The sequence below is a fragment of the Coregonus lavaretus genome, assembly GCF_964263955.1.
Source record: "Coregonus lavaretus genome assembly, chromosome: 25".
NCBI classification, from domain to species: domain Eukaryota; kingdom Metazoa; phylum Chordata; class Actinopteri; order Salmoniformes; family Salmonidae; genus Coregonus; species Coregonus lavaretus.
The window spans coordinates 47,590-74,186 of NC_140012.1; positions in this window are offsets into that span (position 1 = coordinate 47,590).

Genomic DNA, 26,597 nt, shown 5'->3' on the forward strand with positions numbered 1-26,597 from the left:
TAATCACATTTGAAAACCCTTGTATGTTGAATTCTACATATGTCCTTCTAGTGCTGAACGTTAAAAAAATATTTTAGACCCTTTTCATGCAAAATGTATAAAAATATTTTTCACGTTTGTTATAAAAAAAATTGTATCCCTTCATATGCCGAACTAGTTGCATTGTGGATTTTGCCTAAAACATGATTTTAGACAATATTCATTGAAATTTTTTTTTTAATCACATTTGAAAACCCTTGTATGTTATATTCTACATATTTCCTTCTAGTGCTGAACATTAAAACATATTTTAGACCCTTTTCATGCAAAATGTATAAAAAATATTTTTCACGTTTGTTATAAAAAAAATTGTATCCCTTCATATGCCGAACTAGTTGCATTGTGGATTTTGCCTAACACATGATTTTAGACAATATTCATTGAAAAAAGCTTTAAAAAAATTCACATTTGAAAACCCTTCTAAATTGTATTCTACGTCTGTTCTTCTAGTGCTGAACGTAAAAAAAATATATTAGACCCTTTTCATGCAAAATGTATAAAAAATATTATTCACGTTTGTTATAAAAAAATTGTATCCCTTCATATGCTGAACTAGTTGCATTGTGGATTTTGCCTAAAACATGATTTTAGACAATATTCATTGACTTTTTTTTTTTAAATCACATTTGAAAACCCTTGTATGTTGAATTCTACATATGTCCATCTAGTGCTGAACGTTAAAAAAATATTTTAGAACCTTTTCATTCAAAATGTATAAAAATATTTTTCAGGTTTGTTATAAAAAAAATTGTATCCCTTCCTATGCCGAACTAGTTGCATTATGGATTTTGCCTAAAACATGATTTTAGACAATATTCATTGAAAAAAGCTTTTTTTTAAATCACATTTGAAAACCCTTCTAAATTGTATTCTACGTCTGTCCTTCTAGTGCTGAACGTAAAAAAAATATATTAGACCCTTTTCATGCAAAATGTATAAAAAATATTATTCACGTTTGTTATAAAAAAATTGTATCCCTTCATATGCTGAACTAGTTGCATTGTGGATTTTTTCTAAAACATGATTTTAGACAATATTCATTGACTTTTTTTTTTTAAATCACATTTGAAAACCCTTGTATGTTGAATTCTACATATGTCCATCTAGTGCTGAACGTTAAAAAAATATTTTAGAACCTTTTCATTCAAAATGTATAAAAATATTTTTCAGGTTTGTTATAAAAAAAATTGTATCCCTTCCTATGCCGAACTAGTTGCATTATGGATTTTGCCTAAAACATGATTTTAGACAATATTCATTGAAAAAACCTTTTTTTTAAATCACATTTGAAAACCCTTCTAAATTGTATTCTACGTCTGTCCTTCTAGTGCTGAACGTAAAAAAAATATTTTAGACCCTTTTCATGCAAAATTTATAAAAATATTTTTCACCTTTGTTATAAAAAAAATTGTATCCCTTCATATGCCGAACTGGTTGCATTTTGGATTTTGCCTAAAACATGATTTTAGAAAATATTCATTGAATTATTTTTTTAAAAATCACATTTGAAAACCCTTGTATGTTGAAATGTACATATGTCCTTCTAATGCTGAAAGTAAAAAAAATATTTTAGACCCTTTTCATGCAAAATGTAAAAAAAATATTTTTCACGTTTGTTATAAAAAAAATTGTATCCCTTCATATGCCGAACTAGTTGCATTATGGATTTTGCCTAAAACATGATTTTAGAAAATATTCATAGAATATATATTTTTTTAAATCACATTTGAAAACCCTTGTATGTTATATTCTACATATGTCCTTCTAGTGCTGAACGTTAAAACATATTTTAGATCCTTTTCATGCAAAATGTATAAAAAATATTTTTCACGTTTGTTATAAAAAAAATTGTATCCCTTCATATGCCGAACTAGTTGCATTGTGGATTAAAAAAAAAAAACATGATTTTAGAAAATATTCATATAATTGTTTTATTAAAATACATTTGAAAACCCTTGTATGGTATATTGTACATATGTCCTTCTATTGCTGAACGTAAAAAAATATTTTAGACCCTTTTCATGCAAAATTTATAAAAAATATTTTTCACGTTTTTTATAAAAAAAATTCTATCCTTCATATGCCGAACTAGTTGCATTTTGGATTTTGCCTAAAACATGATTTTGGAAAATATTCATTGAATATATATATATTTTTTATCACATTTGAAAACCCTTGTATGTTGAATTCTACATATGTCCTTCTAGTGCTGAACGTTAAAAAAATATTTTAGACCCTTTTCATGAAAAATGTATAAAAATATTTTTCACCTTTGTTATAAAAAAAAAGGTATCCCTTCCTATGCCGAACTAGTTACATTATGGATTTTGCCTAAAACATGATTTTAGAAAATATTCATTGAAAAAAGCTTTTTTTTTTATCACATTTGAAAACCCTTCTAAATTGTATTCTACGCCTGTCCTTCTAGTGCTGAACGTAAAAAAAATATTTTAGACCCTTTTCATGCAAAATGTATAACAAATATTTTTCACGTTTTTTATTTAAAAAACTTTGTATCCCTTCATATGCCGAACTTGTTTTTTTGTGGATTTTGCCTAAAACATGATTTTAGAAAATATTCATTGAAAAAAGCTTTTTTTTAAATCACATTTGAAAACCCTTCTAAATTGTATTCTACATCTGTCCTTCTAGTGCTGAACGTAAAAAAAATATTTTAGACCCCTTTTCATGCTAAATGTATAAAAAATATTTTTCACGTTTGTTATAAAAAAATGTGTATCCCTTCATATTTAGAACTAGTTGCATTGTGGATTTTGCCTAAAACATGATTTTAGAAAATATTCATAGAATTTTTTATTTAATCACATTTGAAAACCCTTGTATGTTGAATTCTACATATGTCCTTCTAGTGCTGAACGTTAAAAAAATATTTTAGACCCTTTTCATGCAAAATGTATAAAAATATTTTTCACGTTTGTTATAAAAAAAATTGTATCCCTTCATATGCCGAACTAGTTGCATTGTGGATTTTGCCTAAAACATGATTTTAGACAATATTCATTGAAATTTTTTTTTTAATCACATTTGAAAGCCCTTGTATGTTATATTCTACATATTTCCTTCTAGTGCTGAACATTAAAACATATTTTAGACCCTTTTCATGCAAAATGTATAAAAAATATTTTTCACGTTTGTTATAAAAAAAATTGTATCCCTTCATATGCCGAACTAGTTGCATTGTGGATTTTGCCTAAAACATGATTTTAGACAATATTCATTGAAAAAAGCTTTAAAAAAAATCACATTTGAAAACCCTTCTAAATTGTATTCTACGTCTGTTCTTCTAGTGCTGAACGTAAAAAAAATATATTAGACCCTTTTCATGCAAAATGTATAAAAAATATTATTCACGTTTGTTATAAAAAAATTGTATCCCTTCATATGCTGAACTAGTTGCATTGTGGATTTTGCCTAAAACATGATTTTAGACAATATTCATTGACTTTTTTTTTTTAAATCACATTTGAAAACCCTTGTATGTTGAATTCTACATATGTCCATCTAGTGCTGAACGTTAAAAAAATATTTTAGAACCTTTTCATTCAAAATGTATAAAAATATTTTTCAGGTTTGTTATAAAAAAAATTGTATCCCTTCCTATGCCGAACTAGTTGCATTATGGATTTTGCCTAAAACATGATTTTAGACAATATTCATTGAAAAAAGCTTTTTTTTAAATCACATTTGAAAACCCTTCTAAATTGTATTCTACGTCTGTTCTTCTAGTGCTGAACGTAAAAAAATTATATTAGACCCTTTTCATGCAAAATGTATAAAAAATATTATTCACGTTTGTTATAAAAAAATTGTATCCCTTCATATGCTGAACTAGTTGCATTGTGGATTTTGCCTAAAACATGATTTTAGACAATATTCATTGACTTTTTTTTTTAAAATCACATTTGAAAACCCTTGTATGTTGAATTCTACATATGTCCATCTAGTGCTGAACGTTAAAAAAATATTTTAGAACCTTTTCATTCAAAATGTATAAAAATATTTTTCAGGTTTGTTATAAAAAAAATGGTATCCCTTCCTATGCCGAACTAGTTGCATTATGGATTTTGCCTAAAACATGATTTTAGACAATATTCATTGAAAAAAGCTTTTTTTTAAATCACATTTGAAAACCCTTCTAAATTGTATTCTACGTCTGTCCTTCTAGTGCTGAACGTAAAAAAAATATATTAGACCCTTTTCATGCAAAATGTATAAAAAATATTATTCACGTTTGTTATAAAAAAATTGTATCCCTTCATATGCTGAACTAGTTGCATTGTGGATTTTTTCTAAAACATGATTTTAGACAATATTCATTGACTTTTTTTTTTTAAATCACATTTGAAAACCCTTGTATGTTGAATTCTACATATGTCCATCTAGTGCTGAACGTTAAAAAAATATTTTAGAACCTTTTCATTCAAAATGTATAAAAATATTTTTCAGGTTTGTTATAAAAAAAATTGTATCCCTTCCTATGCCGAACTAGTTGCATTATGGATTTTGCCTAAAACATGATTTTAGACAATATTCATTGAAAAAACCTTTTTTTTAAATCACATTTGAAAACCCTTCTAAATTGTATTCTACGTCTGTCCTTCTAGTGCTGAACGTAAAAAAAATATTTTAGACCCTTTTCATGCAAAATTTATAAAAATATTTTTCACCTTTGTTATAAAAAAAATTGTATCCCTTCATATGCCGAACTAGTTGCATTTTGGATTTTGCCTAAAACATGATTTTAGAAAATATTCATTGAATTATTTTTTTTAAAATCACATTTGAAAACCCTTGTATGTTGAAATCTACATATGTCCATCTAGTGCTGAACGTTAAAAAAATATTTTAGAACCTTTTCATTCAAAATGTATAAAAATATTTTTCAGGTTTGTTATAAAAAAAATGGTATCCCTTCCTATGCCGAACTAGTTGCATTATGGATTTTGCCTAAAACATGATTTTAGACAATATTCATTGAAAAAAGCTTTTTTTTAAATCACATTTGAAAACCCTTCTAAATTGTATTCTACGTCTGTCCTTCTAGTGCTGAACGTAAAAAAAATATATTAGACCCTTTTCATGCAAAATGTATAAAAAATATTATTCACGTTTGTTATAAAAAAATTGTATCCCTTCATATGCTGAACTAGTTGCATTGTGGATTTTTTCTAAAACATGATTTTAGACAATATTCATTGACTTTTTTTTTTTAAATCACATTTGAAAACCCTTGTATGTTGAATTCTACATATGTCCATCTAGTGCTGAACGTTAAAAAAATATTTTAGAACCTTTTCATTCAAAATGTATAAAAATATTTTTCAGGTTTGTTATAAAAAAAATTGTATCCCTTCCTATGCCGAACTAGTTGCATTATGGATTTTGCCTAAAACATGATTTTAGACAATATTCATTGAAAAAACCTTTTTTTTAAATCACATTTGAAAACCCTTCTAAATTGTATTCTACGTCTGTCCTTCTAGTGCTGAACGTAAAAAAAATATTTTAGACCCTTTTCATGCAAAATTTATAAAAATATTTTTCACCTTTGTTATAAAAAAAATTGTATCCCTTCATATGCCGAACTAGTTGCATTTTGGATTTTGCCTAAAACATGATTTTAGAAAATATTCATTGAATTATTTTTTTTAAAATCACATTTGAAAACCCTTGTATGTTGAAATCTACATATGTCCTTCTAATGCTGAAAGTAAAACAAATATTTTAGACCCTTTTCATGCAAAATGTAAAAAAAATATTTTTCACGTTTGTTATAAAAAAAATTGTATCCCTTCATATGCCGAACTAGTTGCATTATGGATTTTGCCTAAAACATGATTTTAGAAAATATTCATAGAATATATATTTTTTTAAATCACATTTGAAAACCCTTGTATGTTATATTCTACATATGTCCTTCTAGTGCTGAACGTTAAAACATATTTTAGATCCTTTTCATGCAAAATGTATAAAAAATATTTTTCACGTTTGTTATAAAAAAAATTGTATCCCTTCATATGCCGAACTAGTTGCATTGTGGATTAAAAAAAAAAAACATGATTTTAGAAAATATTCATATAATTGTTTTATTAAAATACATTTGAAAACCCTTGTATGGTATATTGTACATATGTCCTTCTATTGCTGAACGTAAAAAAATATTTTAGACCCTTTTCATGCAAAATTTATAAAAAATATTTTTCACGTTTTTTATAAAAAAAATTCTATCCTTCATATGCCGAACTAGTTGCATTTTGGATTTTGCCTAAAACATGATTTTGGAAAATATTCATTGAATATATATATATTTTTTATCACATTTGAAAACCCTTGTATGTTGAATTCTACATATGTCCTTCTAGTGCTGAACGTTAAAAAAATATTTTAGACCCTTTTCATGAAAAATGTATAAAAATATTTTTCACCTTTGTTATAAAAAAAAAGGTATCCCTTCCTATGCCGAACTAGTTGCATTATGGATTTTGCCTAAAACATGATTTTAGAAAATATTCATTGAAAAAAGCTTTTTTTTTTATCACATTTGAAAACCCTTCTAAATTGTATTCTACGCCTGTCCTTCTAGTGCTGAACGTAAAAAAAATATTTTAGATCCTTTTCATGCAAAATGTATAACAAATATTTTTCACGTTTTTTATTTAAAAAACTTTGTATCCCTTCATATGCCGAACTTGTTTTTTTGTGGATTTTGCCTAAAACATGATTTTAGAAAATATTCATTGAAAAAAGCTTTTTTTTAAATCACATTTGAAAACCCTTCTAAATTGTATTCTACATCTGTCCTTCTAGTGCTGAACGTAAAAAAAATATTTTAGACCCCTTTTCATGCTAAATGTATAAAAAATATTTTTCACGTTTGTTATAAAAAAATGTGTATCCCTTCATATTTAGAACTAGTTGCATTGTGGATTTTGCCTAAAACATGATTTTAGAAAATATTCATAGAATTTTTTATTTAATCACATTTGAAAACCCTTGTATGTTGAATTCTACATATGTCCTTCTAGTGCTGAACGTTAAAAAAATATTTTAGACCCTTTTCATGCAAAATGTATAAAAATATTTTTCACGTTTGTTATAAAAAAAATTGTATCCCTTCATATGCCGAACTAGTTGCATTGTGGATTTTGCCTAAAACATGATTTTAGACAATATTCATTGAAATTTTTTTTTTAATCACATTTGAAAACCCTTGTATGTTATATTCTACATATTTCCTTCTAGTGCTGAACATTAAAACATATTTTAGACCCTTTTCATGCAAAATGTATAAAAAATATTTTTCACGTTTGTTATAAAAAAAATTGTATCCCTTCATATGCCGAACTAGTTGCATTGTGGATTTTGCCTAAAACATGATTTTAGACAATATTCATTGAAAAAAGCTTTTAAAAAAATCACATTTGAAAACCCTTCTAAATTGTATTCTACGTCTGTTCTTCTAGTGCTGAACGTAAAAAAAATATATTAGACCCTTTTCATGCAAAATGTATAAAAAATATTATTCACGTTTGTTATAAAAAAATTGTATCCCTTCATATGCTGAACTAGTTGCATTGTGGATTTTGCCTAAAACATGATTTTAGACAATATTCATTGACTTTTTTTTTTAAAATCACATTTGAAAACCCTTGTATGTTGAATTCTACATATGTCCATCTAGTGCTGAACGTTAAAAAAATATTTTAGAACCTTTTCATTCAAAATGTATAAAAATATTTTTCAGGTTTGTTATAAAAAAAATGGTATCCCTTCCTATGCCGAACTAGTTGCATTATGGATTTTGCCTAAAACATGATTTTAGACAATATTCATTGAAAAAAGCTTTTTTTTAAATCACATTTGAAAACCCTTCTAAATTGTATTCTACGTCTGTCCTTCTAGTGCTGAACGTAAAAAAAATATATTAGACCCTTTTCATGCAAAATGTATAAAAAATATTATTCACGTTTGTTATAAAAAAATTGTATCCCTTCATATGCTGAACTAGTTGCATTGTGGATTTTTTCTAAAACATGATTTTAGACAATATTCATTGACTTTTTTTTTTTAAATCACATTTGAAAACCCTTGTATGTTGAATTCTACATATGTCCATCTAGTGCTGAACGTTAAAAAAATATTTTAGAACCTTTTCATTCAAAATGTATAAAAATATTTTTCAGGTTTGTTATAAAAAAAATTGTATCCCTTCCTATGCCGAACTAGTTGCATTATGGATTTTGCCTAAAACATGATTTTAGACAATATTCATTGAAAAAACCTTTTTTTTAAATCACATTTGAAAACCCTTCTAAATTGTATTCTACGTCTGTCCTTCTAGTGCTGAACGTAAAAAAAATATTTTAGACCCTTTTCATGCAAAATTTATAAAAATATTTTTCACCTTTGTTATAAAAAAAATTGTATCCCTTCATATGCCGAACTAGTTGCATTTTGGATTTTGCCTAAAACATGATTTTAGAAAATATTCATTGAATTATTTTTTTTAAAATCACATTTGAAAACCCTTGTATGTTGAAATCTACATATGTCCTTCTAATGCTGAAAGTAAAAAAAATATTTTAGACCCTTTTCATGCAAAATGTAAAAAAAATATTTTTCACGTTTGTTATAAAAAAAATTGTATCCCTTCATATGCCGAACTAGTTGCATGGTGCATTTTGCCTAAAACATGATTTTAGAAAATATTCATTGAATTTTTAATTTTTTAAATCACATTTGAAAACCCTTGTATGTTGAATTCTACATATGTCCTTCTAGTGTTGAACGTTACAAAAATATTTTAGACCCTTTTCATGCAAAATGTATTAAAAAATATTTTTCACATTCGTTATAATTTTTTTTGTATCCCTTCATATGCCGAACTAGTTGCATTGTGGATTTTGCCTAAAACATGATTTTAGAAAATATTCATTGAATTTATTTATTTTTAATCACATTTGAAAACACTTGTATGTTGAATTCTACATATGTCTGTCTAGTGCTGAACGTAAAAAAAATATTTTAGACCCTTTTCATGCAAAATGTATAAAAATATTTTTCACCTTGGTTATAAAAAAAATTGTATCCCTTCATATGCCGAACTAGTTGCATTGTGGATTTTGCCTAAAACATGATTTTAGACAATATTCATTGAAGAAAGCTTTTTTTAAAATCACATTTGAAAACCCTTCTAAATTGTATTCTACGTCTGTCCCACTAGTGCTGAACGTAAAAAAAATATTTTAGACCCTTTTCATGCAAAATGTAGAAAAAATATTTTTCACCTCTGTTATAAAAAAATTTGTATCCCTTCATATGCCGAACTAGTTGCATTGTGGATTTTGCCTAAAACATGATTTTAGAAAATATTCATTGAAAAAAGCTTTTTTTTAAATCACATTTGAAAACCCTTCTAAATTGTATTCTACGCCTGTCCTTCTAGTGCTGAACGTAAAAAAAATATTTTAGACCCTTTTCATGCAAAATGTATAACAAATATTTTTCACGTTTTTTATTTAAAAAACTTTGTATCCCTTCATATGCCGAACTAGTTTTTTTGTGGATTTTGCCTAAAACATGATTTTAGAAAATATTCATTGAAAAAAGCTTTTTTTTAATCACATTTGAAAACCCTTGTATGTTATATTCTACATTTTCCTTCTAGTGCTGAACATTAAAAATATTTTAGACCCTTTTCATGCAAAATGTATAAAAAATATTTTTCACGTTTGTTATAAAAAAAAATGTATCCCTTCATATGCCGAACTAGTTGCATTGTGGATTTTGCCTAAAACATGATTTTAGAAAATATTCATAGAATTATTATTTTTTTAATTACATTTGAAAACCCTTGTATGTTATATTCTACATATGTCCTTCTAGTGCTGAACGTCAAAAAATATTTTAGACCCTTTTCATGCTAAATTTATAAAAAATATTTTTCACGTTTTTTATTTAAAAAATTGTATCACTTCATATTTAGAACTAGTTGCATTGTGAATTTTGCCTAAAACATGATTTTAGAAAATATTCATTGAAAAAAGCTTTTTTTTAAATCACATTTGAAAACCCTTCTAAATTGTATTCTACGCCTGTCCTTCTAGTGCTGAACGTAAAAAAAATATTTTAGACCCTTTTCATGCAAAATGTATAAAAAAAAAATTTCACGTTTTTTATTAAAAAAACTTTGTATCCCTTCATATGCCGAACTAGTTTTTTTGTGGATTTTGCCTAAAACATGATTTTAGAAAATATTCATTGAATTTTTTTTTTTATCACATTTGAAAACCCTTGTATGTTATATTCTACATATTTCCTACTAGTGCTGAACATTAAAACATATTTTAGACCCTTTTCATGCAAAATGTATAAAAATATTTTTCACGTTTTTTATTTAAAAACTTTGTATCCCTTCATATACCGAACTAGTTTTTTTGTGGATTTAGCCTAAAACACGATTTTAGACAATATTCATTGAAAAAAGCTTTTTTTTAAATCACATTTGAAAACCCTTCTAAATTGTATTCTACGTCTCTCCTTCTAGTGCTGAACGTAAAAAAAATATTTTAGACCCTTTTCATGCAAAATGTATTAAAAACATTTTATCCCTTCATATGCCGAACTAGTTGAATTGTGGAATTTGCCTAAAACATGATTTTGGAAAATATTTATTGAAATTTTTTTTAATCACATTTGAAAACCCTTGTATGTTATATTCTACATATGTCCTTCTAGTGCTGAACGTTAAAACATATTTTAGACCCTTTTCATGCAAAATGTATAAAAATATTTTTCACGTTTGTTATAAAAAAAATTGTATCCCTTCCAATGCCGAACTAGTTGCATTGTGGATTTTGCCGAAAACATGATTTTAGACAATATTCATTGAAAAAAGCTTTTTAAAAAATCACATTTGAAAACCCTTCTAAATTGTATTCTACGCCTGTCCTTCTAGTGCTGAACGTAAAAAAAATATTTTAGACCCTTTTCATGCAAAATGTATAAAAAATATTTTTCACGTTTTTTATTTAAAAAACTTTGTATCCCTTCATATGCCGAACTAGTTTTTTTGTGGATTTTGCCTAAAACATGATTTTAGAAAATATTCATTGAAAAAAGCTTTTTTTTAAATCACATTTGAAAACCCTTCTAAATTGTATTCTACGCCTGTCCTTCTAGTGCTGAACGTAAAAAAAATATTTTAGACCCTTTTCATGCAAAATGTATAACAAATATTTTTCACGTTTTTTATTTAAAAAACTTTGTATCCCTTCATATGCCGAACTAGTTTTTTTGTGGATTTTGCCTAAAACATGATTTTAGAAAATATTCATTGAAAAAAGCTTTTTTTTAAATCACATTTGAAAACCCTTCTAAATTGTATTCTACATCTGTCCTTCTAGTGCTGAACGTAAAAAAAATATTTTAGACCCCTTTTCATGCTAAATGTATAAAAAATATTTTTCACGTTTGTTATAAAAAAATGTGTATCCCTTCATATTTAGAACTAGTTGCATTGTGGATTTTGCCTAAAACATGATTTTAGAAAATATTCATAGAATTTTTTATTTAATCACATTTGAAAACCCTTGTATGTTGAATTCTACATATGTCCTTCTAGTGCTGAACGTTAAAAAAATATTTTAGACCCTTTTCATGCAAAATGTATAAAAATATTTTTCACGTTTGTTATAAAAAAAATTGTATCCCTTCATATGCCGAACTAGTTGCATTGTGGATTTTGCCTAAAACATATTTTAGACAATATTCATTGAAAAAAGCTTTTTAAAAAATCACATTTGAAAACCCTTCTAAATTGTATTCTACGTCTGTCCTTCTAGTGCTGAACGTAAAAAAAATATTTTAGACCCTTTTCATGCAAAATGTATAAAAAATATTATTCACGTTTGTTATAAAAAAAATTGTATCACTTCATATTCCAAACTAGTTGCATTGTGGATTTTGCCTAAAACATGATTTTAGAAAATATTCATTGAATTTTTTTTTTTATCACATTTGAAAACCCTTGTATGTTATATTCTACATATTTCCTACTAGTGCTGAACATTAAAACATATTTTAGACCCTTTTCATGCAAAATGTATAAAAATATTTTTCACGTTTTTTTTTTAAAAACTTTGTATCCCTTCATATACCGAACTAGTTTTTTTTGTGGATTTAGCCTAAAACACGATTTTAGACAATATTCATTGAAAAAAGCTTTTTTTTAAATCACATTTGAAAACCCTTCTAAATTGTATTCTACGTCTCTCCTTCTAGTGCTGAACGTAAAAAAAATATTTTAGACCCTTTTCATGCAAAATGTATTAAAAACATTTTATCCCTTCATATGCCGAACTAGTTGAATTGTGGAATTTGCCTAAAACATGATTTTGGAAAATATTTATTGAAATTTTTTTTAATCACATTTGAAAACCCTTGTATGTTATATTCTACATATGTCCTTCTAGTGCTGAACGTTAAAACATATTTTAGACCCTTTTCATGCAAAATGTATACAAATATTTTTCACGTTTGTTATAAAAAATGTTGTATCCCTTCCAATGCCGAACTAGTTGCATTGTGGATTTTGCCGAAAACATGATTTTAGACAATATTCATTGAAAAAAGCTTTTTAAAAAATCACATTTGAAAACCCTTCTAAATTGTATTCTACGCCTGTCCTTCTAGTGCTGAACGTAAAAAAAATATTTTAGACCCTTTTCATGCAAAATGTATAAAAAATATTTTTCACGTTTTTTATTTAAAAAACTTTGTATCCCTTCATATGCCGAACTAGTTTTTTTGTGGATTTTGCCTAAAACATGATTTTAGAAAATATTCATTGAAAAAAGCTTTTTTTTAAATCACATTTGAAAACCCTTCTAAATTGTATTCTACATCTGTCCTTCTAGTGCTGAACGTAAAAAAAATATTTTAGACCCCTTTTCATGCTAAATGTATAAAAAATATTTTTCACGTTTGTTATAAAAAAATGTGTATCCCTTCATATTTAGAACTAGTTGCATTGTGGATTTTGCCTAAAACCTGATTTTAGAAAATATTCATAGAATTTTTTATTTAATCACATTTGAAAACCCTTGTATGTTGAATTCTACATATGTCCTTCTAGTGCTGAACATTAAAACATATTTTAGACCCTTTTCATGCAAAATGTATAAAAAATATTTTTCACGTTTGTTATAAAAAAAATTGTATCCCTTCATATGCCGAACTAGTTGCATTGTGGATTTTGCCTAAAACATGATTTTAGACAATATTCATTGAAAAAAGCTTTAAAAAAAATCACATTTGAAAACCCTTCTAAATTGTATTCTACATCTGTCCTTCTAGTGCTGAACGTAAAAAAAATATTTTAGACCCCTTTTCATGCTAAATGTATAAAAAATATTTTTCACGTTTGTTATAAAAAAATGTGTATCCCTTCATATTTAGAACTAGTTGCATTGTGGATTTTGCCTAAAACATGATTTTAGAAAATATTCATAGAATTTTTTATTTAATCACATTTGAAAACCCTTGTATGTTGAATTCTACATATGTCCTTCTAGTGCTGAACATTAAAACATATTTTAGACCCTTTTCATGCAAAATGTATAAAAAATATTTTTCACGTTTGTTATAAAAAAAATTGTATCCCTTCATATGCCGAACTAGTTGCATTGTGGATTTTGCCTAAAACATGATTTTAGACAATATTCATTGAAAAAAGCTTTTAAAAAAATCACATTTGAAAACCCTTCTAAATTGTATTCTACGTCTGTTCTTCTAGTGCTGAACGTAAAAAAAATATATTAGACCCTTTTCATGCAAAATGTATAAAAAATATTATTCACGTTTGTTATAAAAAAATTGTATCCCTTCATATGCTGAACTATTTGCATTGTGGATTTTGCCTAAAACATGATTTTAGACAATATTCATTGACTTTTTTTTTTAAAATCACATTTGAAAACCCTTGTATGTTGAATTCTACATATGTCCATCTAGTGCTGAACGTAAAAAAAATATTTTAGAACCTTTTCATTCAAAATGTATAAAAATATTTTTCAGGTTTGTTATAAAAAAAATTGTATCCCTTCCTATGCCGAACTAGTTGCATTATGGATTTTGCCTAAAACATGATTTTAGACAATATTCATTGAAAAAAGCTTTTTTTTAAATCACATTTGAAAACCCTTCTAAATTGTATTCTACGTCTGTCCTTCTAGTGCTGAACGTAAAAAATATATTTTAGACCCTTTTCATGCAAAATTTATAAAAATATTTTTCACCTTTGTTATAAAAAAAATTGTATCCCTTCATATGCCGAACTAGTTGCATTTTGGATTTTGCCTAAAACATGATTTTAGAAAATATTCATTGAATTATTTTTTTTTAAATCACATTTGAAAACCCTTGTATGTTGAAATCTACATATGTCCTTCTAATGCTGAACGTAAAAAAAATATTTTAGACCCTTTTCATGCAAAATGTAAAAAAAATATTTTTCACATTCGTTATAATTTTTTTTGTATCCCTTCATATGCCGAACTAGTTGCATTGTGGATTTTGCCTAAAACATGATTTTAGAAAATATTCATTGAAATTTTTTTTTTATCACATTTGAAAACCCTTGTATGTTATATTCTACATATTTCCTACTAGTGCTGAACATTAAAACATATTTTAGACCCTTTTCATGCAAAATGTATAAAAATATTTTTCACGTTTTTTTTTTAAAAACTTTGTATCCCTTCATATACCGAACTAGTTTTTTTTGTGGATTTAGCCTAAAACACGATTTTAGACAATATTCATTGAAAAAAGCTTTTTTTTAAATCACATTTGAAAACCCTTCTAAATTGTATTCTACGTCTCTCCTTCTAGTGCTGAACGTAAAAAAAATATTTTAGACCCTTTTCATGCAAAATGTATTAAAAACATTTTATCCCTTCATATGCCGAACTAGTTGAATTGTGGAATTTGCCTAAAACATGATTTTGGAAAATATTTATTGAAATTTTTTTTAATCACATTTGAAAACCCTTGTATGTTATATTCTACATATGTCCTTCTAGTGCTGAACGTTAAAACATATTTTAGACCCTTTTCATGCAAAATGTATACAAATATTTTTCACGTTTGTTATAAAAAATGTTGTATCCCTTCCAATGCCGAACTAGTTGCATTGTGGATTTTGCCGAAAACATGATTTTAGACAATATTCATTGAAAAAAGCTTTTTAAAAAATCACATTTGAAAACCCTTCTAAATTGTATTCTACGCCTGTCCTTCTAGTGCTGAACGTAAAAAAAATATTTTAGACCCTTTTCATGCAAAATGTATAAAAAATATTTTTCACGTTTTTTATTTAAAAAACTTTGTATCCCTTCATATGCCGAACTAGTTTTTTTGTGGATTTTGCCTAAAACATGATTTTAGAAAATATTCATTGAAAAAAGCTTTTTTTTAAATCACATTTGAAAACCCTTCTAAATTGTATTCTACATCTGTCCTTCTAGTGCTGAACGTAAAAAAAATATTTTAGACCCCTTTTCATGCTAAATGTATAAAAAATATTTTTCACGTTTGTTATAAAAAAATGTGTATCCCTTCATATTTAGAACTAGTTGCATTGTGGATTTTGCCTAAAACATGATTTTAGAAAATATTCATAGAATTTTTTATTTAATCACATTTGAAAACCCTTGTATGTTGAATTCTACATATGTCCTTCTAGTGCTGAACGTTAAAAAAATATTTTAGACCCTTTTCATGCAAAATGTATAAAAATATTTTTCACGTTTGTTATAAAAAAAATTGTATCCCTTCATATGCCGAACTAGTTGCATTGTGGATTTTGCCTAAAACATGATTTTAGACAATATTCATTGAAAAAAGCTTTAAAAAAAATCACATTTGAAAACCCTTCTAAATTGTATTCTACGTCTGTTCTTCTAGTGCTGAACGTAAAAAAAATATATTAGACCCTTTTCATGCAAAATGTATAAAAAATATTATTCACGTTTGTTATAAAAAAATTGTATCCCTTCATATGCTGAACTATTTGCATTGTGGATTTTGCCTAAAACATGATTTTAGACAATATTCATTGACTTTTTTTTTTAAAATCACATTTGAAAACCCTTGTATGTTGAATTCTACATATGTCCATCTAGTGCTGAACGTAAAAAAAATATTTTAGAACCTTTTCATTCAAAATGTATAAAAATATTTTTCAGGTTTGTTATAAAAAAAATTGTATCCCTTCCTATGCCGAACTAGTTGCATTATGGATTTTGCCTAAAACATGATTTTAGACAATATTCATTGAAAAAAGCTTTTTTTTAAATCACATTTGAAAACCCTTCTAAATTGTATTCTACGTCTGTCCTTCTAGTGCTGAACGTAAAAAAAATATTTTAGACCCTTTTCATGCAAAATGTATAAAAATATTTTTCACCTTTGTTATAAAAAAAATTGTATCCCTTCATATGCCGAACTAGTTGCATTGTGGATTTTGCCTAAAACATATTTTAGACAATATTCATTGAAAAAAGCTTTTTAAAAAATCACATTTGAAAACCCTTCTAAATTGTATTCTACGTCTGTCCTTCTAGTGCTGAACGTAAAAAAAATATTTTAGACCCTTTTCATGCAAAATGTATAAAAAATATTATTCACGTTTGTTATAAAAAAAATTGTATCACTTCATATTCCAAACTAGTTGCATTGTGGATTTTGCCTAAAACATGATTTTAGAAAATATTCATTGAAATTTTTTTTTTATCACATTTGAAAACCCTTGTATGTTATATTCTACATATTTCCTACTAGTGCTGAACATTAAAACATATTTTAGACCCTTTTCATGCAAAATGTATAAAAATATTTTTCACGTTTTTTATTTAAAAACTTTGTATCCCTTCATATACCGAACTAGTTTTTTTTGTGGATTTAGCCTAAAACACGATTTTAGACAATATTCATTGAAAAAAGCTTTTTTTTAAATCACATTTGAAAACCCTTCTAAATTGTATTCTACGTCTCTCCTTCTAGTGCTGAACGTAAAAAAAATATTTTAGACCCTTTTCATGCAAAATGTATTAAAAACATTTTATCCCTTCATATGCCGAACTAGTTGAATTGTGGAATTTGCCTAAAACATGATTTTGGAAAATATTTATTGAAATTTTTTTTAATCACATTTGAAAACCCTTGTATGTTATATTCTACATATGTCCTTCTAGTGCTGAACGTTAAAACATATTTTAGACCCTTTTCATGCAAAATGTATAAAAATATTTTTCACGTTTGTTATAAAAATTTTTGTATCCCTTCCAATGCCGAACTAGTTGCATTGTGGATTTTGCCGAAAACATGATTTTAGACAATATTCATTGAAAAAAGCTTTTTAAAAAATCACATTTGAAAACCCTTCTAAATTGTATTCTACGCCTGTCCTTCTAGTGCTGAACGTAAAAAAAATATTTTAGACCCTTTTCATGCAAAATGTATAAAAAATATTTTTCACGTTTTTTATTTAAAAAACTTTGTATCCCTTCATAAGCCGAACTAGTTTTTTTGTGGATTTTGCCTAAAACATGATTTTAGAAAATATTCATTGAAAAAAGCTTTTTTTTAAATCACATTTGAAAACCCTTCTAAATTGTATTCTACGCCTGTCCTTCTAGTGCTGAACGTAAAAAAAATATTTTAGACCCTTTTCATGCAAAATGTATAACAAATATTTTTCACGTTTTTTATTTAAAAAACTTTGTATCCCTTCATATGCCGAACTAGTTTTTTTGTGGATTTTGCCTAAAACATGATTTTAGAAAATATTCATTGAAAAAAGCTTTTTTTTAAATCACATTTGAAAACCCTTCTAAATTGTATTCTACATCTGTCCTTCTAGTGCTGAACGTAAAAAAAATATTTTAGACCCCTTTTCATGCTAAATGTATAAAAAATATTTTTCACGTTTGTTATAAAAAAATGTGTATCCCTTCATATTTAGAACTAGTTGCATTGTGGATTTTGCCTAAAACCTGATTTTAGAAAATATTCATAGAATTTTTTATTTAATCACATTTGAAAACCCTTGTATGTTGAATTCTACATATGTCCTTCTAGTGCTGAATGTTAAAAAAATATTTTAGACCCTTTTCATGCAAAATGTATAAAAATATTTTTCACGTTTGTTATAAAAAAAATTGTATCCCTTCATATGCCGAACTAGTTGCATTGTGGATTTTGCCTAAAACATGATTTTAGACAATATTCATAGAATTTTTTATTTAATCACATTTGAAAACCCTTGTATGTTGAATTCTACATATGTCCTTCTAGTGCTGAACATTAAAACATATTTTAGACCCTTTTCATGCAAAATGTATAAAAAATATTTTTCACGTTTGTTATAAAAAAAATTGTATCCCTTCATATGCCGAACTAGTTGCATTGTGGATTTTGCCTAAAACATGATTTTAGACAATATTCATTGAAAAAAGCTTTAAAAAAAATCACATTTGAAAACCCTTCTAAATTGTATTCTACGTCTGTTCTTCTAGTGCTGAACGTAAAAAAAATATATTAGACCCTTTTCATGCAAAATGTATAAAAAATATTATTCACGTTTGTTATAAAAAAATTGTATCCCTTCATATGCTGAACTAGTTGCATTGTGGATTTTGCCTAAAACATGATTTTAGACTATATTCATTGACTTTTTTTTTTTAAATCACATTTGAAAACCCTTGTATGTTGAATTCTACATATGTCCATCTAGTGCTGAACGTAAAAAAAATATTTTAGAACCTTTTCATTCAAAATGTATAAAAATATTTTTCAGGTTTGTTATAAAAAAAATTGTATCCCTTCCTATGCCGAACTAGTTGCATTATGGATTTTGCCTAAAACATGATTTTAGACAATATTCATTGAAAAAAGCTTTTTTTTAAATCACATTTGAAAACCCTTCTAAATTGTATTCTACGTCTGTCCTTCTAGTGCTGAACGTAAAAAATATATTTTAGACCCTTTTCATGCAAAATTTATAAAAATATTTTTCACCTTTGTTATAAAAAAAATTGTATCCCTTCATATGCCGAACTAGTTGCATTTTGGATTTTGCCTAAAACATGATTTTAGAAAATATTCATTGAATAATTTTTTTTTAAATCACATTTGAAAACCCTTGTATGTTGAAATCTACATATGTCCTTCTAATGCTGAACGTAAAAAAAATATTTTAGACCCTTTTCATGCAAAATGTAAAAAAAATATTTTTCACGTTTGTTATAAAAAAAATTGTATCCCTTCATATGCCGAACTAGTTGCATGGTGCATTTTGCCTAAAACATGATTTTAGAAAATATTCATTGAATTTTTAATTTTTTTAATCACATTTGAAAACCCTTGTATGTTGAATTCTACATATGTCCTTCTAGTGTTGAACGTTACAAAAATATTTTAGACCCTTTTCATGCAAAATGTATTAAAAAATATTTTTCACATTCGTTATAATTTTTTTTGTATCCCTTCATATGCCGAACTAGTTGCATTGTGGATTTTGCCTAAAACATGATTTTAGAAAATATTCATTGAATTTTTTTTTTTTTAATCACATTTGAAAACACTTGTATGTTGAATTCTACATATGTCTGTCTAGTGCTGAACGTAAAAAAAATATTTTAGACCCTTTTCATGCAAAATGTATAAAAATATTTTTCACCTTGGTTATAAAAAAAATTGTATCCCTTCATATGCCGAACTAGTTGCATTGTGGATTTTGCCTAAAACATGATTTTAGACAATATTCATTGAAAAAAGCTTTAAAAAAAATCACATTTGAAAACCCTTCTAAATTGTATTCTACGTCTGTTCTTCTAGTGCTGAACGTAAAAAAAATATATTAGACCCTTTTCATGCAAAATGTATAAAAAATATTATTCACGTTTGTTATAAAAAAATTGTATCCCTTCATATGCTGAACTAGTTGCATTGTGGATTTTGCCTAAAACATGATTTTAGACAATATTCATTGACTTTTTTTTTTAAATCACATTTGAAAACCCTTGTATGTTGAATTCTACATATGTCCATCTAGTGCTGAACGTAAAAAAAATATTTTAGAACCTTTTCATTCAAAATGTATAAAAATATTTTTCAGGTTTGTTATAAAAAAAATTGTATCCCTTCCTATGCCGAACTAGTTGCATTATGGATTTTGCCTAAAACATGATTTTAGACAATATTCATTGAAAAAAGCTTTTTTTTAAATCACATTTGAAAACCCTTCTAAATTGTATTCTACGTCTGTCCTTCTAGTGCTGAACGTAAAAAATATATTTTAGACCCTTTTCATGCAAAATTTATAAAAATATTTTTCACCTTTGTTATAAAAAAAATTGTATCCCTTCATATGCCGAACTAGTTGCATTGTGGATTTTGCCTAAAACATATTTTAGACAATATTCATTGAAAAAAGCTTTTTAAAAAATCACATTTGAAAACCCTTCTAAATTGTATTCTACGTCTGTTCTTCTAGTGCTGAACGTAAAAAAAATATATTAGACCCTTTTCATGCAAAATGTATAAAAAATATTATTCACGTTTGTTATAAAAAAATTGTATCCCTTCATATGCTGAACTAGTTGCATTGTGGATTTTGCCTAAAACATGATTTTAGACTATATTCATTGACTTTTTTTTTTTAAATCACATTTGAAAACCCTTGTATGTTGAATTCTACATATGTCCATCTAGTGCTGAACGTAAAAAAAATATTTTAGAACCTTTTCATTCAAAATGTATAAAAATATTTTTCAGGTTTGTTATAAAAAAAATTGTATCCCTTCCTATGCCGAACTAGTTGCATTATGGATTTTGCCTAAAACATGATTTTAGACAATATTCATTGAAAAAAGCTTTTTTTTAAATCACATTTGAAAACCCTTCTAAATTGTATTCTACGTCTGTCCTTCTAGTGCTGAACGTAAAAAATATATTTTAGACCCTTTTCATGCAAAATTTATAAAAATATTTTTCACCTTTGTTATAAAAAAAATTGTATCCCTTCATATGCCGAACTAGTTGCATTTTGGATTTTGCCTAAAACATGATTTTAGAAAATATTCATTGAATAATTTTTTTTTAAATCACATTTGAAAACCCTTGTATGTTGAAATCTACATATGTCCTTCTAATGCTGAACGTAAAAAAAATATTTTAGACCCTTTTCATGCAAAATGTAAAAAAAATATTTTTCACGTTTGTTATAAAAAAAATTGTATCCCTTCATATGCCGAACTAGTTGCATGGTGCATTTTGCCTAAAACATGATTTTAGAAAATATTCATTGAATTTTTAATTTTTTTAATCACATTTGAAAACCCTTGTATGTTGAATTCTACATATGTCCTTCTAGTGTTGAACGTTACAAAAATATTTTAGACCCTTTTCATGCAAAATGTATTAAAAAATATTTTTCACATTCGTTATAATTTTTTTTGTATCCCTTCATATGCCGAACTAGTTGCATTGTGGATTTTGCCTAAAACATGATTTTAGAAAATATTCATTGAATTTTTTTTTTTTTAATCACATTTGAAAACACTTGTATGTTGAATTCTACATATGTCTGTCTAGTGCTGAACGTAAAAAAAATATTTTAGACCCTTTTCATGCAAAATGTATAAAAATATTTTTCACCTTGGTTATAAAAAAAATTGTATCCCTTCATATGCCGAACTAGTTGCATTGTGGATTTTGCCTAAAACATGATTTTAGACAATATTCATTGAAAAAAGCTTTAAAAAAAATCACATTTGAAAACCCTTCTAAATTGTATTCTACGTCTGTTCTTCTAGTGCTGAACGTAAAAAAAATATATTAGACCCTTTTCATGCAAAATGTATAAAAAATATTATTCACGTTTGTTATAAAAAAATTGTATCCCTTCATATGCTGAACTAGTTGCATTGTGGATTTTGCCTAAAACATGATTTTAGACAATATTCATTGACTTTTTTTTTTAAATCACATTTGAAAACCCTTGTATGTTGAATTCTACATATGTCCATCTAGTGCTGAACGTAAAAAAAATATTTTAGAACCTTTTCATTCAAAATGTATAAAAATATTTTTCAGGTTTGTTATAAAAAAAATTGTATCCCTTCCTATGCCGAACTAGTTGCATTATGGATTTTGCCTAAAACATGATTTTAGACAATATTCATTGAAAAAAGCTTTTTTTTAAATCACATTTGAAAACCCTTCTAAATTGTATTCTACGTCTGTCCTTCTAGTGCTGAACGTAAAAAATATATTTTAGACCCTTTTCATGCAAAATTTATAAAAATATTTTTCACCTTTGTTATAAAAAAAATTGTATCCCTTCATATGCCGAACTAGTTGCATTGTGGATTTTGCCTAAAACATATTTTAGACAATATTCATTGAAAAAAGCTTTTTAAAAAATCACATTTGAAAACCCTTCTAAATTGTATTCTACGTCTGTCCTTCTAGTGCTGAACGTAAAAAAAATATTTTAGACCCTTTTCATGCAAAATGTATAAAAAATATTATTCACGTTTGTTATAAAAAAAATTGTATCACTTCATATTCCAAACTAGTTGCATTGTGGATTTTGCCTAAAACATGATTTTAGAAAATATTCATTGAATTTTTTTTTTTATCACATTTGAAAACCCTTGTATGTTATATTCTACATATTTCCTACTAGTGCTGAACATTAAAACATATTTTAGACCCTTTTCATGCAAAATGTATAAAAATATTTTTCACGTTTTTTATTTAAAAACTTTGTATCCCTTCATATACCGAACTAGTTTTTTTTGTGGATTTAGCCTAAAACACGATTTTAGACAATATTCATTGAAAAAAGCTTTTTTTTAAATCACATTTGAAAACCCTTCTAAATTGTATTCTACGTCTCTCCTTCTAGTGCTGAACGTAAAAAAAATATTTTAGACCCTTTTCATGCAAAATGTATTAAAAACATTTTATCCCTTCATATGCCGAACTAGTTGAATTGTGGAATTTGCCTAAAACATGATTTTGGAAAATATTTATTGAAATTTTTTTTAATCACATTTGAAAACCCTTGTATGTTATATTCTACATATGTCCTTCTAGTGCTGAACGTTAAAACATATTTTAGACCCTTTTCATGCAAAATGTATAAAAATATTTTTCACGTTTGTTATAAAAATTTTTGTATCCCTTCCAATGCCGAACTAGTTGCATTGTGGATTTTGCCTAAAACATGATTTTAGAAAATATTCATTGAAAAAAGCTTTTTTTTAAATCACATTTGAAAACCCTTCTAAATTGTATTCTACGCCTGTCCTTCTAGTGCTGAACGTAAAAAAAATATTTTAGACCCTTTTCATGCAAAATGTATAACAAATATTTTTCACGTTTTTTATTTAAAAAACTTTGTATCCCTTCATATGCCGAACTAGTTTTTTTGTGGATTTTGCCTAAAACATGATTTTAGAAAATATTCATTGAAAAAAGCTTTTTTTTAAATCACATTTGAAAACCCTTCTAAATTGTATTCTACATCTGTCCTTCTAGTGCTGAACGTAAAAAAAATATTTTAGACCCCTTTTCATGCTAAATGTATAAAAAATATTTTTCACGTTTGTTATAAAAAAATGTGTATCCCTTCATATTTAGAACTAGTTGCATTGTGGATTTTGCCTAAAACCTGATTTTAGAAAATATTCATAGAATTTTTTATTTAATCACATTTGAAAACCCTTGTATGTTGAATTCTACATATGTCCTTCTAGTGCTGAACGTTAAAAAAATATTTTAGACCCTTTTCATGCAAAATGTATAAAAATATTTTTCACGTTTGTTATAAAAAAAATTGTATCCCTTCATATGCCGAACTAGTTGCATTGTGGATTTTGCCTAAAACATGATTTTAGACAATATTCATAGAATTTTTTATTTAATCACATTTGAAAACCCTTGTATGTTGAATTCTACATATGTCCTTCTAGTGCTGAACATTAAAACATATTTTAGACCGTTTTCATGCAAAATGTATAAAAAATATTTTTCACGTTTGTTATAAAAAAAATTGTATCCCTTCATATGCCGAACTAGTTGCATTGTGGATTTTGCCTAAAACATGATTTTAGACAATATTCATTGAAAAAAGCTTTAAAAAAAATCACATTTGAAAACCCTTCTAAATTGTATTCTACGTCTGTTCTTCTAGTGCTGAACGTAAAAAAAATATATTAGACCCTTTTCATGCAAAATGTATAAAAAATATTATTCACGTTTGTTATAAAAAAATTGTATCCCTTCATATGCTGAACTAGTTGCATTGTGGATTTTGCCTAAAACATGATTTTAGACAATATTCATTGACTTTTTTTTTTTAAATCACATTTGAAAACCCTTGTATGTTGAATTCTACATATGTCCATCTAGTGCTGAACGTAAAAAAAATATTTTAGAACCTTTTCATTCAAAATGTATAAAAATATTTTTCAGGTTTGTTATAAAAAAAATTGTATCCCTTCCTATGCCGAACTAGTTGCATTATGGATTTTGCCTAAAACATGATTTTAGACAATATTCATTGAAAAAAGCTTTTTTTTAAATCACATTTGAAAACCCTTCTAAATTGTATTCTACGTCTGTCCTTCTAGTGCTGAACGTAAAAAATATATTTTAGACCCTTTTCATGCAAAATTTATAAAAATATTTTTCACCTTTGTTATAAAAAAAATTGTATCCCTTCATATGCCGAACTAGTTGCATTTTGGATTTTGCCTAAAACATGATTTTAGAAAATATTCATTGAATTATTTTTTTTTTAATCACATTTGAAAACCCTTGTATGTTGAAATCTACATATGTCCTTCTAATGCTGAACGTAAAAAAAATATTTTAGACCCTTTTCATGCAAAATGTAAAAAAAATATTTTTCACGTTTGTTATAAAAAAAATTGTATCCCTTCATATGCCGAACTAGTTGCATGGTGCATTTTGCCTAAAACATGATTTTAGAAAATATTCATTGAATTTTTAATTTTTTAAATCACATTTGAAAACCCTTGTATGTTGAATTCTACATATGTCCTTCTAGTGTTGAACGTTACAAAAATATTTTAGACCCTTTTCATGCAAAATGTATTAAAAAATATTTTTCACATTCGTTATAATTTTTTTTGTATCCCTTCATATGCCGAACTAGTTGCATTGTGGATTTTGCCTAAAACATGATTTTAGAAAATATTCATTGAATTTATTTTTTTTTAATCACATTTGAAAACACTTGTATGTTGAATTCTACATATGTCTGTCTAGTGCTGAACGTAAAAAAAATATTTTAGACCCTTTTCATGCAAAATGTATAAAAATATTTTTCACCTTGGTTATAAAAAATTTTTTATCCCTTCATATGCCGAACTAGTTGCATTGTGGATTTTGCCTAAAACATGATTTTAGACAATATTCATTGAAAAAAGCTTTAAAAAAAATCACATTTGAAAACCCTTCTAAATTGTATTCTACGTCTGTCCCACTAGTGCTGAACGTAAAAAAAATATTTTAGACCCTTTTCATGCAAAATGTAGAAAAAATATTTTTCACCTCTGTTATAAAAAATTTGGTATCCCTTCATATGCCGAACTAGTTGCATTGTGGAATTTGCCTAAAACATGATTTTGGAAAATATTTATTGAATTTTTTTTTAATCACATTTGAAAACCCTTGTATGTTATATTCTACATATGTCCTTCTAGTGCTGAACGTTAAAACATATTTTAGACCCTTTTCATGCAAAATGTATAAAAATATTTTTCACGTTTGTTATAAAAAAAATTGTATCCCTTCCAATGCCGAACTAGTTGCATTGTGGATTTTGCCGAAAACATGATTTTAGACAATATTCATTGAAAAAAGCTTTTTAAAAAATCACATTTGAAAACCCTTCTAAATTGTATTCTACGCCTGTCCTTCTAGTGCTGAACGTAAAAAAAATATTTTAGACCCTTTTCATGCAAAATGTATAAAAAATATTTTTCACGTTTTTTATTTAAAAAACTTTGTATCCCTTCATATGCCGAACTAGTTTTTTTGTGGATTTTGCCTAAAACATGATTTTAGAAAATATTTTTTGAAAAAAGCTTTTTTTTAAATCACATTTGAAAACCCTTCTAAATTGTATTCTACGCCTGTCCTTCTAGTGCTGAACGTAAAAAAAATATTTTAGACCCTTTTCATGCAAAATGTATAACAAATATTTTTCACGTTTTTTATTTAAAAAACTTTGTATCCCTTCATATGCCGAACTAGTTTTTTTGTGGATTTTGCCTAAAACATGATTTTAGAAAATATTCATTGAAAAAAGCTTTTTTTTAAATCACATTTGAAAACCCTTCTAAATTGTATTCTACATCTGTCCTTCTAGTGCTGAACGTAAAAAAAATATTTTAGACCCCTTTTCATGCTAAATGTATAAAAAATATTTTTCACGT